At 41.8% G+C, this 11,502-nt stretch overlaps 1 protein-coding gene across 6 annotated transcripts in view; it reads left to right on the forward strand.

The window, feature by feature from the left end:
- Positions 1 to 6,486, forward strand: part of CTPS2 (CTP synthase 2) — a 161,934-nt gene extending 155,448 nt beyond the window's left edge. For all 6 annotated transcript variants that reach the window (XM_053310850.1, XM_053310849.1, XM_053310852.1 and 3 more), the window contains one exon: positions 1,460 to 6,486. The gene's annotated coding sequence lies outside the window, so the exon portion shown is untranslated. The remainder of the gene's footprint in view (positions 1 to 1,459) is intronic.
- The last annotated feature ends 5,016 nt before the right edge of the window (positions 6,487 to 11,502 follow it).

An 11,502-nucleotide genomic window follows, 5' to 3' on the forward strand; every position in this document is an offset into this window, starting at 1 on the left:
TACTCCCAAGGCATGTCATACGATTGTCCTAGGCGGGCTGGGAAGGCACAGGGGGGTGGGGTGGGGGGAAGGCTGCCCTTAACCTACCTTCTCCACAGATGTCCGAACTTTCCTCCATCAGCGCAGCTCCCGTGTACCCACATGCACTGCCCTGCTCCGTGAAGCACAGAGCAGGGCAGAGGGATCTGAGCCCAGAACTTGTTGTTCTGGCCTCCAGGCATCCCTCAGTGCAGTGCGTGGCATGCACATTACATTGGGGATTCCACCATCAGATGCATGCTATGCGCCCATCTCTGTAACTCCTCGGGCTGCACATAGCCTGAGGAATCACACGATACCCGGTAGCCAGGGTAAGGATGTGAGAACACCCTTAACCTCTGCTAAAAACCCCGTTTCTTGAGGGGGTTAGGTGGGTGGGGAGCAGAGAGATCTGCGAGGATCCTGCTGCTTCTCCCAGCCAGCCTAACCCTGCTTGGGACAACCCAGGCAGGGTTGGGATGGTCATGAGAAGAGCCTCCCTATCTCTGATATATGCCACATCCCAGGAGCTGTGTTAACTTATAGCAACAAGATATTGCTTTATAGTTTATCAACAAAACCTTTTTTTAAAAATGTAAATTGCCTTCAGGTATATGGACAAAAGGCAGTATACAAATAAAATAAATAGGAAGAAATGAGTTGTCCCTATTATGAGCATAGTTTCTGCGTGAACCCCACTTCCCCTTATGCTCCCTGTTTGTCTCTTGGATCTGGTATTACCAGTTGAGACCTGTATTCTTGATCTGCTATTGCCAGTTGAGACTCTGCATTCTGCATAGGCAGACACTTTCTTAGGTTTGTGCTCTAGGCAGATTCATTTCAGGACACCAGAAAAATGGCTGTGCTTTCCTACAACTCCCCCCGCCCCTGTTTTTTATTTGGTGCACTCAATTAGCTCAGATTTATACATTTATGCACTATTTTAGACATATGCTGCCATGAAGCAAAACAAAACTGAGTTAACATTCAACATGCTTTAATTCTATGTACACAGCTTGTAATTTTTAATCCGATGTTGATGATCTTGGTACTGAATTTTAGTAACCAGAAATGTTGAAGTTACAACATGGAAGCAGCACTAAATGGCTGTCTTCCGACTGGGTTTTCCTCTGTTTTTGCCACAAGCAGAATAAAACAATTTACTCCAAAGTGAAAATACTTTTTGGTCACATAAATCTCATGTTGGAAAAACAGACAACATCCATGTCTCTAGCATTAGTGTTGACAGTGGTGCAAGTCCTGGAAATTGTCAGAGTGCAGATGTCACTGGCAGGTGACAAGATTTCTTGTCAATTTGCTTCAAGGACAAAAGATACAGTCATCTAATTAACAGATCAACTATAGAAATATTCATTACATAAGCAGAGAAGGAGGTTGCATATAAGTAATTCTCTTTTCACTCTTTTCACCTTTTTCTTAGCAAGAGAAAAAAATCAAGTGGAAAAAAGGCATAATTGAAAAGGGCATTCCAAAGGAAAAAACCTATTATGTTTTAAAGCCATCAGAGAAGACTGACATCAAACACAGCTGCTTTCCATATGCTTTGTGAAGATCCCCCTGTGCTCCAGACAATGCTTCTGCTGCCCCAGAGAAAAATCAATTCCATTTAAGCATTAAAGTTCTTTTAAAATTGCATAAAGGATTGTCTCGTCCTGTCTTGATTGTTTAAGGTGAATGTGCTAGCTTTTAGAGATAGGAAGGTGTTGGGGATATTTTGAATACATTTCTGAACCACTTGAAGAATATCATTAACCTTAACTAAAAGCACATTACTTATGAATCACAACTAATGTAATCATCTTAAGAACAGCCCTGCTGGTTCAGGCCCAAGGCCTATCTAGTCCAGCATCACACAGTGATGTTTCACACAGTGGCCCACCAGATGCCTCTGGGAATCCCACAGGCAAGAACTGAGGGCATGCACTCTCTCCTGCTGTTGCTCCCATGCAACTGGTATTTAGAGGCAGCTTTCTTCTGAGGCTGGAGGAGGCCTATAGCCCTCACATTACTAGCCACTGAAAGACTTGTCCTCCATGAATTTATCTAAACCCTTCTTGAAGCCATCCAGGCTGTTGGCTGTCACCACATCTTGTGACAGAGAATGCCATAGGTTAATTATGCTTTGTGTAAAAAAGTATTTCCTTTTGTCGGTCCTAAATTTCTTGGTAATCGGTTTCATGAGATGACCCCTGGTTCTAGTGTTGTGTGTGTGTGTGTGTGAGAGAGAGAGAGAGAGAGAGAGAAGGAAATTTCTCTCTCTCCACTCTTTCCACACCATGCATAATTTTATAGACCCCTATCATGTTGTCCCTCAGTTGTCTTTTTTCTAAACTAAAAAGTCCCTGGTTTTATAGCCTAATCTAATATGGAAGGTACTCCAGGACCCTGATCATCTTGATTGCCCTCTTCTGCACCTTCTCTAGTTATACAATGTCCTTTTTGAGGTATGGTGAGCAGAACAGTATGCCAAATGTGGCCACACTATTGATTTGTAAAAGGGCATTATGCTATTAGCAGTTTTATTTTCAATCCCCTTCCTAATGACTCCAAGTGTAGAATTGGCTTTTTTCACCTCTACCGCACATTGTGTCAACACTTTCAATGAGCTGTCCACCACAGCCCCAAGAACTCTCTCCTGGTCAGTCACCAAGAGCTCACACCACATCGGCGTATATATCAAGTTGGGTTTTTCTGTCTCTCTCAATAGGCATCACTTTATACTTGCTAACGCTGAACTGCATATGCCATTGCTTCACCCACTCTCCCAGTTTGGAGAGATCCTTTGGAGCTCCTTGCAATCTGTTTTAGATTTCACTACCCTAAATTGTTTGGTGTCCTCTGCAAATTTGGCCACCTTGGTATTTACCCCAAGTTCTAGATCATTTATGAATAAATTAAAAAGCTGGTACCAGTACCAATCCCTGGGGTACCCCTCGTCTTACTTCCCTCCATTTAGAGTACTGTCCATTTATACCTACTCTCTGTTTCCTGTCCTTCAACCAGTTACCAATCCACACATAAACCTGTCCCCTTCCCATGATGGCTAGGTTTCCTCAAGAGTCTTTGATAAGGAACTTTGTCAAAAGCTTTTTGAAAATCCAGGTATACTATGTCAACTGGATCACGTTTATCCACATAGTTGTTGACTCTCTTAAAGAACTCCAAAAGGGTTGGTGAGGCAAGATTTACCTTTGCAGAAGCCATGCTGGTTCTCCTTCAGCAGGGCCTGTTCTTTTATATGCTTAACAATTTTACCGTTTGAGAATGCTTTCCATCAATTTGCCTGGCACAGACATTAAGCTAACCAGCCTGTAATTTCCCGGATCCCCGCTGGATCCATTTTTGATAATTGAGAAGCTCGGTTCAGGCACAGGTATATGCTTAGTATCCTCTGCCATAAAGACCAATGCAAAGAACTCGTTTAGTTTCTCTGCAATCTCCTTATCCTCCTTAATCCCTATCATGCCCTCATAATTTAAGGTCCAACCACCTCTCTGGCAGGTTTCCTGCTTCTGATGTATTTAAAGAAGTTTTTATTTCCCTTGATGCTTTTAGCTACTGTAAATGTTCCTCAAGCTTTCTTTTCACATCCATTATTGTCTCCTTGCATTTCTTTTTCAAGAATTGGTGTTCCTTTCTGTTCTCTTCATTTGGGCAGGACTTCCAATTTCTGAAGGAATTCTTTTTCCCCTTTATAGCTTCTTCCTATAAACTTTACTTGCTAGCCATGCTGGCATCCTCCTGGACTTGGTGGTACCTTTCCTCCTTTTTGAGATACATTCTAACTGGGCTTCTATTATTGTGGTTTTAAATAAATTCCATGTATTCTGGAGCAAAGTGACTCTCTTGATTTTCCCTTTCAGTTTTCTTTTCACCAAACTCCTCATTTTAGAGAAGTTTCTTCTTCTTCTGAAGTTCAAAGTTTCTGTTTTAGACTTCCTTGGTGATTCTCTCCTCGTGTGTGCTGAATTTTATCACACTATGGTCACTGTTCCCTAAATGTTCCACAACACTGACACCTCACGCTGGTCCTGTGCACCACTCAGAATTAAGTCCAAGATCACCTTCTCTCTGGTTGGTTTCATGACCAACTGTTTTAGGGCACAGTCATTCAGCGTATCGAGAAATTTGGCCTCATCATTATTTGAATGTTCATTCAAGTAATGTACCCAATCTGTGTGTACCCAGTCTATGTGTGGGTACAGCTCTATCTCTCTTTGATGCTTCCCTGATTTGCTTCTGCAACTCCCAGTCACTGTCAGCATTTTGATCAGGAGGGCGATAGCACATCCCCAGTAACACATTTCCTTTCAGGCCTTCTATTGTCATCCACAGAGTTTATGTGGAGGACTCCAGTCTTCCTAGGTTTTCTAGCTTGTGAGATTCTATCCCTTCTTTAACATACAGTGCTACTCCACCTCCAGTTTGCCCCCCCCCGTGTCCTTTCTATAGAGTTTATATTCAGGAATAACAGTGTCCCACTGGTTCTCAGTGTTCCACCAGATCTATTTTCTCATTAGCAATCAGGCACTCCAGCTCACCCATCTTGGCTCAGAAGCTTCTAGCATTGGCATATAAGCACCTATATGCAGAATCTCTTACCTAGTATCGTATGTATTATTTTTCTTATGGCCATTTGATCTCTTTGACCAGCTAGCACATCCTCCTGTCTCCTCTTTGCCTAGTTCTGCTCTGTCTCCTTCTGGTTTATCTGGCACATTTATACCCTCACACCTTAAGGGATGGCATTTGCTGAATCGGATACTGCCCAACACCTGTCAACTATCCCCCAGGCGTCTTTTTAAAGTGTGTCATCAAATAAGCATGATCAGCATTGATTTGTCTCAGGTTTGTTTTCATTTTATTATGGGATGAACAATTAGAGGATTCACAATGCATTTATAGGTCTACCTGGTTTTCATAAGCCATGTTGAAGATGCAGACTTTCATTTTGACCTCCACAGTTGTACACATGTAATGTTTGTCCCTGAACAGAAGTTTTGTTCAAAGGCTGAAAATGTTTGAATACCAGTTTAGTAAATGGTAAATCAGAAGTCTATAATATTTCCAGTTTCATACAACTGACTCTTACAAAAATGTGACCACATCTGGTAGTGGTGCTTTATTGTAAATTTCATATAAGAAATTGAAAGTTAAAAATATAAGCCCAAATCTTAGATTTTATATCTGTAACACATTTGAGTTAGGGTTATTTTAAACATGGATTAAAAACCCTAACAAATAGCTTGCTTTGGTTGTCAATACCATGTTCAGATGGTCTATGGGATGCTCTAACTTATGGTATGATGACGGGGGAGATTTGTTTGTCTACATCTCTGTTTTTGTTTGTCTGCATCCACATGCATTTATTTTAGCAGCAGAGCTAATGCAAATTAACTGCATTCAATATGGCATTTTTCTCACTGTGTCTGCTGCACTATGGTGGCTGGATCATCATATCATCAGAAAAAAAGATCCTTTTTGCACTGTAGTGCTCCTTTTAAGATTTGTGCAAATTTGTCCAGGTGGTACAAATTTGTCCAGTAATAAAAATTTAGCCAACTGGTGGTACACTTATTTTTGCACTTTCTTAGGGAGGAAACGTTCTTTATGGAATAAGAAGCAGTTGTTGACATGCTGCACAGCTTAATGTAGGTAGTTCAGAATTAGCTGCATTGTTGTACGATGTGGTCATTCAGAATTAGCTGCACTGCAACACACTGGCAGTGCTCTGAACAGGCCTCCTCTGCTATTACTTAGCCTTGCACAATTGCATGTTGAGATGCCAATTGGTTTGGGAATAATGGAAATAGTGTTGCAATGTGCAATTGTGCAAAAGCAAGCAGTAGCAGAAGATCTCTGTTGTGCAGAACTGCGGGTGTGTTTTTTACATGCCTGCAGTAGCACAGATGTTTTTGAACTTTGTGCATCAGCTGTGCAGCATGTCAGCCAGTGTGTATTTCCTGTGTTAAGACTTTGTCTTAACATAGACATTAACTTTGCATCAAAGACGTGTTGACGGTATTCTGTAGTATGAATTCTATAATTTTTAAGTGATAAGGTTTTCTTTTAATAGAAGTTTTAGTAAGAACTTTTAAAATTGCATTTAAAAATCATGATTATCTAATGCTCAGGCCAATAGGACAAATGGAGAGCCATTTTTTTTAAAAAATAAACACCCCCCATATATTTATTTTTGAGATGCTTCTATAATGTGCCTTGGAAATTATTAGAGCTGATATTGCTAGATGTCTGAGTCTCAGCAACAACATCAGTTGTTGTCTGAAGCATGTTAGATTTTTCTTAAAGATTTTCTGAAAGTTTAAAATAGATTTTGAAATTTATTAAAACTTTACGTGAATTTGTCTGTGTTTATGTTGTGTTACATGTTATTTATAATTTAGGGTGTTGCCAGACTATTACCAAATAAAGAGTAGCTCACATTTCTGTCTGTGTCCTTTCTGTGTCTGCTGGCTGAGAAATGATGAGAAGCATTTCTGGACTGAACTGTGGGAGAATCCAGCCACCACTACGATTTTGTCCTCTACTCTCGAGATAATGGAAAATTCTCTTAGTTGATGCCCCCATGGTGGTGCTTACTTCTATGGCAGTAATCCTCAAGAAGGGTGAAGAAGTGCTCACCAACTCCAGGCAGTGGCGCACCTAGGCCCAAAATCAGCCTAGACATAGAGGGCTTTGGAGCCACATCCCCCCCCCTTGCTGCCGCAGCGAGGCCTCCCCCACCATGAGGCCCTGCCTCAACTTTTTAAAAAAAGATACCTCGCCTCATGGCTGCTCCTACCCCCTGGGGGGCCTCCAAATGATCTGGGGGGCCTCGCCAGAGCCCTGCCGCTGTGCTGATATTTTCTATCTTCACTGCTGGGAGATGGGGGGGGGAGCCGAGCGGAGCAGGCCACCTCCTGTGGCACTGGCAGCATGTGGGCTTCTCCCCATTCCTCAGATGGCACATGGGCTTCTCTCTGGCCAGTGCTCCTGCGTAGTTTGAGTATGGAGGGCATCTCATGATGTGACGTCACGGCATGTGACACTCTCCATACTCAAACTGCACAGGCGCTCTGGCTGGCGAGAAGCCCACACGCTGGCTGGAGAGTGGGGAGAAGCCCACCCACCACTGCCATCACGGTGGGTGGGGGGCCTGCTCGGCTCACCCCCCCCCCATCTCCTGGCAGAGAAGATAGGAAATATTGGTGCGGTGGGGCAGTGGCAGGCAGAGGGCAGCTGTGGGGCTCTGGCGAGGGCCCCCAGATCATTTGGAGGGCCCCCAGGAGTCAGGAGGCCACAGACCTGGTCCCCAAGAGCTGTGGCTAAGTGCACCTCTGACTCCAGGGATGAGCCACCTTGTGCAGTCTCTTCTGCCCTTCCTATCAGAAGCAACCCACTGGCATCAGTCTGTTCACTGATTCAGCCTGTCACTTATTGCAGAGTGTGGCAACCTCAGTGGTCTTTGATATTAAGGTGCAACAAGGTCATTTGCCACGTGGTCTGTGTCTTTCACCTTCATAAAGTATTGCAGAATTCATTCCTTGGTCTCCACCTTCAGCAGATGGGCTGCTCCACATCTTCTGTGATTGTTACCTTTTCTGTATGGGGCCCTCGGTTGGGAATGGGAGATTAATGATTAAAATGTATAGATGTTTTGAAAAACAATATGTTTGTGAACCTTTGATTTGTTTTAAACCCTTTATGTATTTATTACGCTGCCACCACCAAATTAAATTCTAATTTGGGTTTCTAACACTAAGTTTGGTATTGCGCCTGAGTGACAATGTGGGGGGAAGTAAGTAGACACAGTGGAAACAGTTTTAAAGTTCTCCGCCAAAGAAAATAACTTTATTCTTGTAAAATAGCTTCAGTCATTTCTTACTTACTACAGTGTAGGATCAGACGCCTAATGGTTTCTGAGACAAAGTACTGGAACTGGCAAGTCTGTACACCATCTCTTATATTTCAAACTTTTATTCAAACTCAGGTACTTATATAAGATTGTGTCAGTACATCAAGAAAGGCTTTACTTTCAAGTTACTGAGAAATAGCAAGCTTATTTAGACTTCCCATCCCTTTACTGGGATACAACCTCCCTGGCCGTATATCTTGTGTTATCAACCATACACTCCCAGCGCTTACATTTGACAGTCAAGCTTGCTTTACTGTGATCATGCCTGGTGTGTAAATCCTACCCACCAACCTCCCAACTGTACTTTCAGTCCTACCCTATAGACCAGGGATTCTCAACGTTGGGTCCCCAGATGTTATTGGACTTCAGTTCCCATAATCCCCAGCCCCAGTGGCCTTTGGTTGGGGATTATGGGAGTTGAAGTCCAATAACATCTGAGGACCCAACGTTGAGAATCCCTGCTGTAGACGTTAACTAGAGATCCTACCTCTAGCCCTAACCATCCCTATATCTGGCTCATCCAAGCTCTATCTGAACCTGTCATTTAACTCCAACTGAATTTTATAGCCACCTGTTCATTCCATTCCATTGCCTCTCCCTTAGGAATTCTCTCCAGAGAAGGTTCCTACGTTTAAATTCCTCTTGATTGACAGTGTTTGCTAGCAAATCGCGACAGGCCAAAGCATAGTATTTACCGGTTCTCGGAATCCTTTTGATTCATCTTCTGCAGGATCCTTTCTCCAACTTGCAGAAGAGCAGGCAGATCTGCCCATAGAATGCAGGTGCCAAATGTGTGTCTGTATGTCCTCAGTAGAGACTGTTAGTATAGGGCTCTCCTGTGGAAATTCCTTCTATTCTGTCATCTGATAATTTTGTTCGTTCCATTTTCTTTTTCAGTTACTACTTGGTTGGTGTTATGTGCCCATTGTTGCCCTTTGGCGGAATAGCTAAGAGGTTTTGTTCATGATTTTTCTTTGTTGAAAGTCAATAATAGGACTGTGAGGAGTCTCCTCCTTGGATGAGAGTTCAGCTTGCTTTGGCTCTGCCTTCTAACTGAAGAGAACTTAACCCTTTGCTGCTTGCTCTCCTACAAGTTGAACAAAAGAGAACTTTGTGTTCTGTGTTCTAATCTGCAATGGTTACAGTATTAAATGCTGGCAAAAGCCTTTTGAAATGTATGCAGCTGTCAAAGCAACGATGATTTCTTCAGCACTAACTCAGCACACACCCTCAGCACAGTAACTCCTATTTCAGCCTGGTTGAATTGGTCCTAAGAATATTCATTTTCCAATCCTTTTGAGTTTTCTTCCTCTCCCCACATTGCTCATGTCTACTTTAGCACCAGCTAACATGTCTTGTTAGACTCTAATTTTGTTTGTGACATCAACATTACTCAAGTAAGCAAACAGGTTTTCAGTGCCATCATGCAGGTTCTCAAGTACTCCAAGAGCCCCTGTGCTCCTTAATTCTCAGTGCAGTCAACAAAAACCACTTCATTTAATGCATGATTTTCTTTTAGAAATGTGTAATTTCATCATTATCTCAACAAGTTAAAACAATCCAGGTAGTATTATGATAGAATACTCTGCCCATATACTGTGAGAAGTAATATATGGAAGAGCAATAAAATAGGCCCTAGGGAAGGCAGCTCATGAACTTTACGAGAAGTGTTTTATTCTTCTCTACACTTAATTCTGTCTCAATATTCTAACAGTGAAGCTGGACAAAATTTATCATTCCCCAGTACTCCAGGGAAAGTTTTGTCATAAATGTTTTGAGAAGACTCTGCTATAAATTATTAAATGAATTAAAATATTTGCATTGGATATTAGGAAAGCTTGCCTAGAGGTGGAGTTCAGTTAATTGTCTGGAAGGGAATCCAAAATGTAAATCACTTTGCATTAATGTGACAAACAGGTTAGCAAATGACTGAGAAACCAAGGTGCATTTAAATTACTAGATTCTTTCCCTTTCTTTTTCAAAATGATCAGTGCAGGTTCAGACCATTTTGTTCTGGTTTTGAGGAAAAACCAAGCTAATTATTTAAAAACTCTCAAATAATCCTATGAAAGCTCCTTGTACCAAAAAAAAAAAAAAAAAGGAAAAAAAGATTGTATTTTGGTGTGGTGTTTTCTCAGACTACCCAGGACTTTCTGAGATAATATTTAAGTGTTTCATATCATTTTAAGCTGCATGCATTTGGGAAGATTGTTTTTCTTTGGTGGTTGCATATTGAATAAGAAAGATGTAAACCAACATGTAATGTTTTTTTCACAGAAACAATATCCAGATATATGATTAGTCCTATTCACACATTATTTATTTAAGATAGTTTATATCACCCAAAACTTAACATCTCTGTAAACAAAATTAATGACAAGACAACAGAAAAAATTAAAAAAAAATGATAACAGAAAACGTTAAAACATTACAACAATTTAAAATTTCAAAACAATGTTTTAAAACTATTAAAACAGTATTTAATTAAAAGCCTGGGTGAACAGATGCATCTTTAAAAAAATTTTTTTAATTGTCAGAGATGTGGAGGTTCTTATTTCAGCAGGGAGCACATTCCAAAGCTTCAGAGCAGCAGCAGAGGAGGCCCGTCACTGAGTAGCCACCAGACAAGTTGGTGGTAACTGCAGATGGACCACTCCTGGTGATCTCAATGGGTGGCGGGGTTCATGACTGATGTTCTCTTAAATACCCAGCGCCAAGCTGTTTAGGGTTTTATAGGTTATAACCAGCACCTTGTATTTTGCCCAGAAACTTACCAGCAAGCCAGTGTAGCTCTTTCAATACAGGAGTAATATGGTCTCTCCAAGAGGACCCAGAGACCAACCTGGCTGCTGCATTCTGAACCAGCTGTAGTTTCCAGACTATAAACAAAGACAGCCCCACATAGAGCACATTGCAGTAATCCAGTCTGGAGGCTACTGCCATATGTACCAAAGTTCTGAGGTCATTTATCTCAAGAAATGGACGTAGCTGTTATATCAGCCAAAGCTGATAGAAGGCACCTCTGGCCATTGCCTTGACCTGGGACACCAGGGAGAGGTTTGTGTCCAGAAGCACCCCCAGACTGCATATCTGTTCCTTTCAGGGAAGTGTGACCCCATCCAGAACAGGCAGATTAAACTTAGGGATGTGCACAAATCAATTTTTTTGATTCAATTTGTATCTAAATGAAATTACCCCTGATTTGTTTTGGGTCCGAATCTCCCTCCCCATATCACCCCAGATTTGATTTGTACCTGAATTTTCCAAATCCAAATTGATTTGAGGCAAAAAAAGAGGTTCTGGGAGCAAAATAGTAGGGTGGGTGGTAGTGCCCAATGAGTCAAAGCTACCACCCAAATATCAAAGAAATAGGGCAAAGGGGTGTTTTCAAAAATTTCTTTGAAGTTGTCCCATCTTTAAGCTTTCCCCCATAGGGAATAATGGGGATTTCAGCAGCCTTATAACTCCACATAGGGTGCACCAGGGTGGCCCAGAGCAGATTGTGGTGAGTTGTAGTGCCCAATGGGTGCAAGGAAGCTACCACCCAT

Source organism: Hemicordylus capensis, chromosome 3 (genome assembly GCF_027244095.1).
Source record: "Hemicordylus capensis ecotype Gifberg chromosome 3, rHemCap1.1.pri, whole genome shotgun sequence".
NCBI lineage: Eukaryota > Metazoa > Chordata > Lepidosauria > Squamata > Cordylidae > Hemicordylus > Hemicordylus capensis.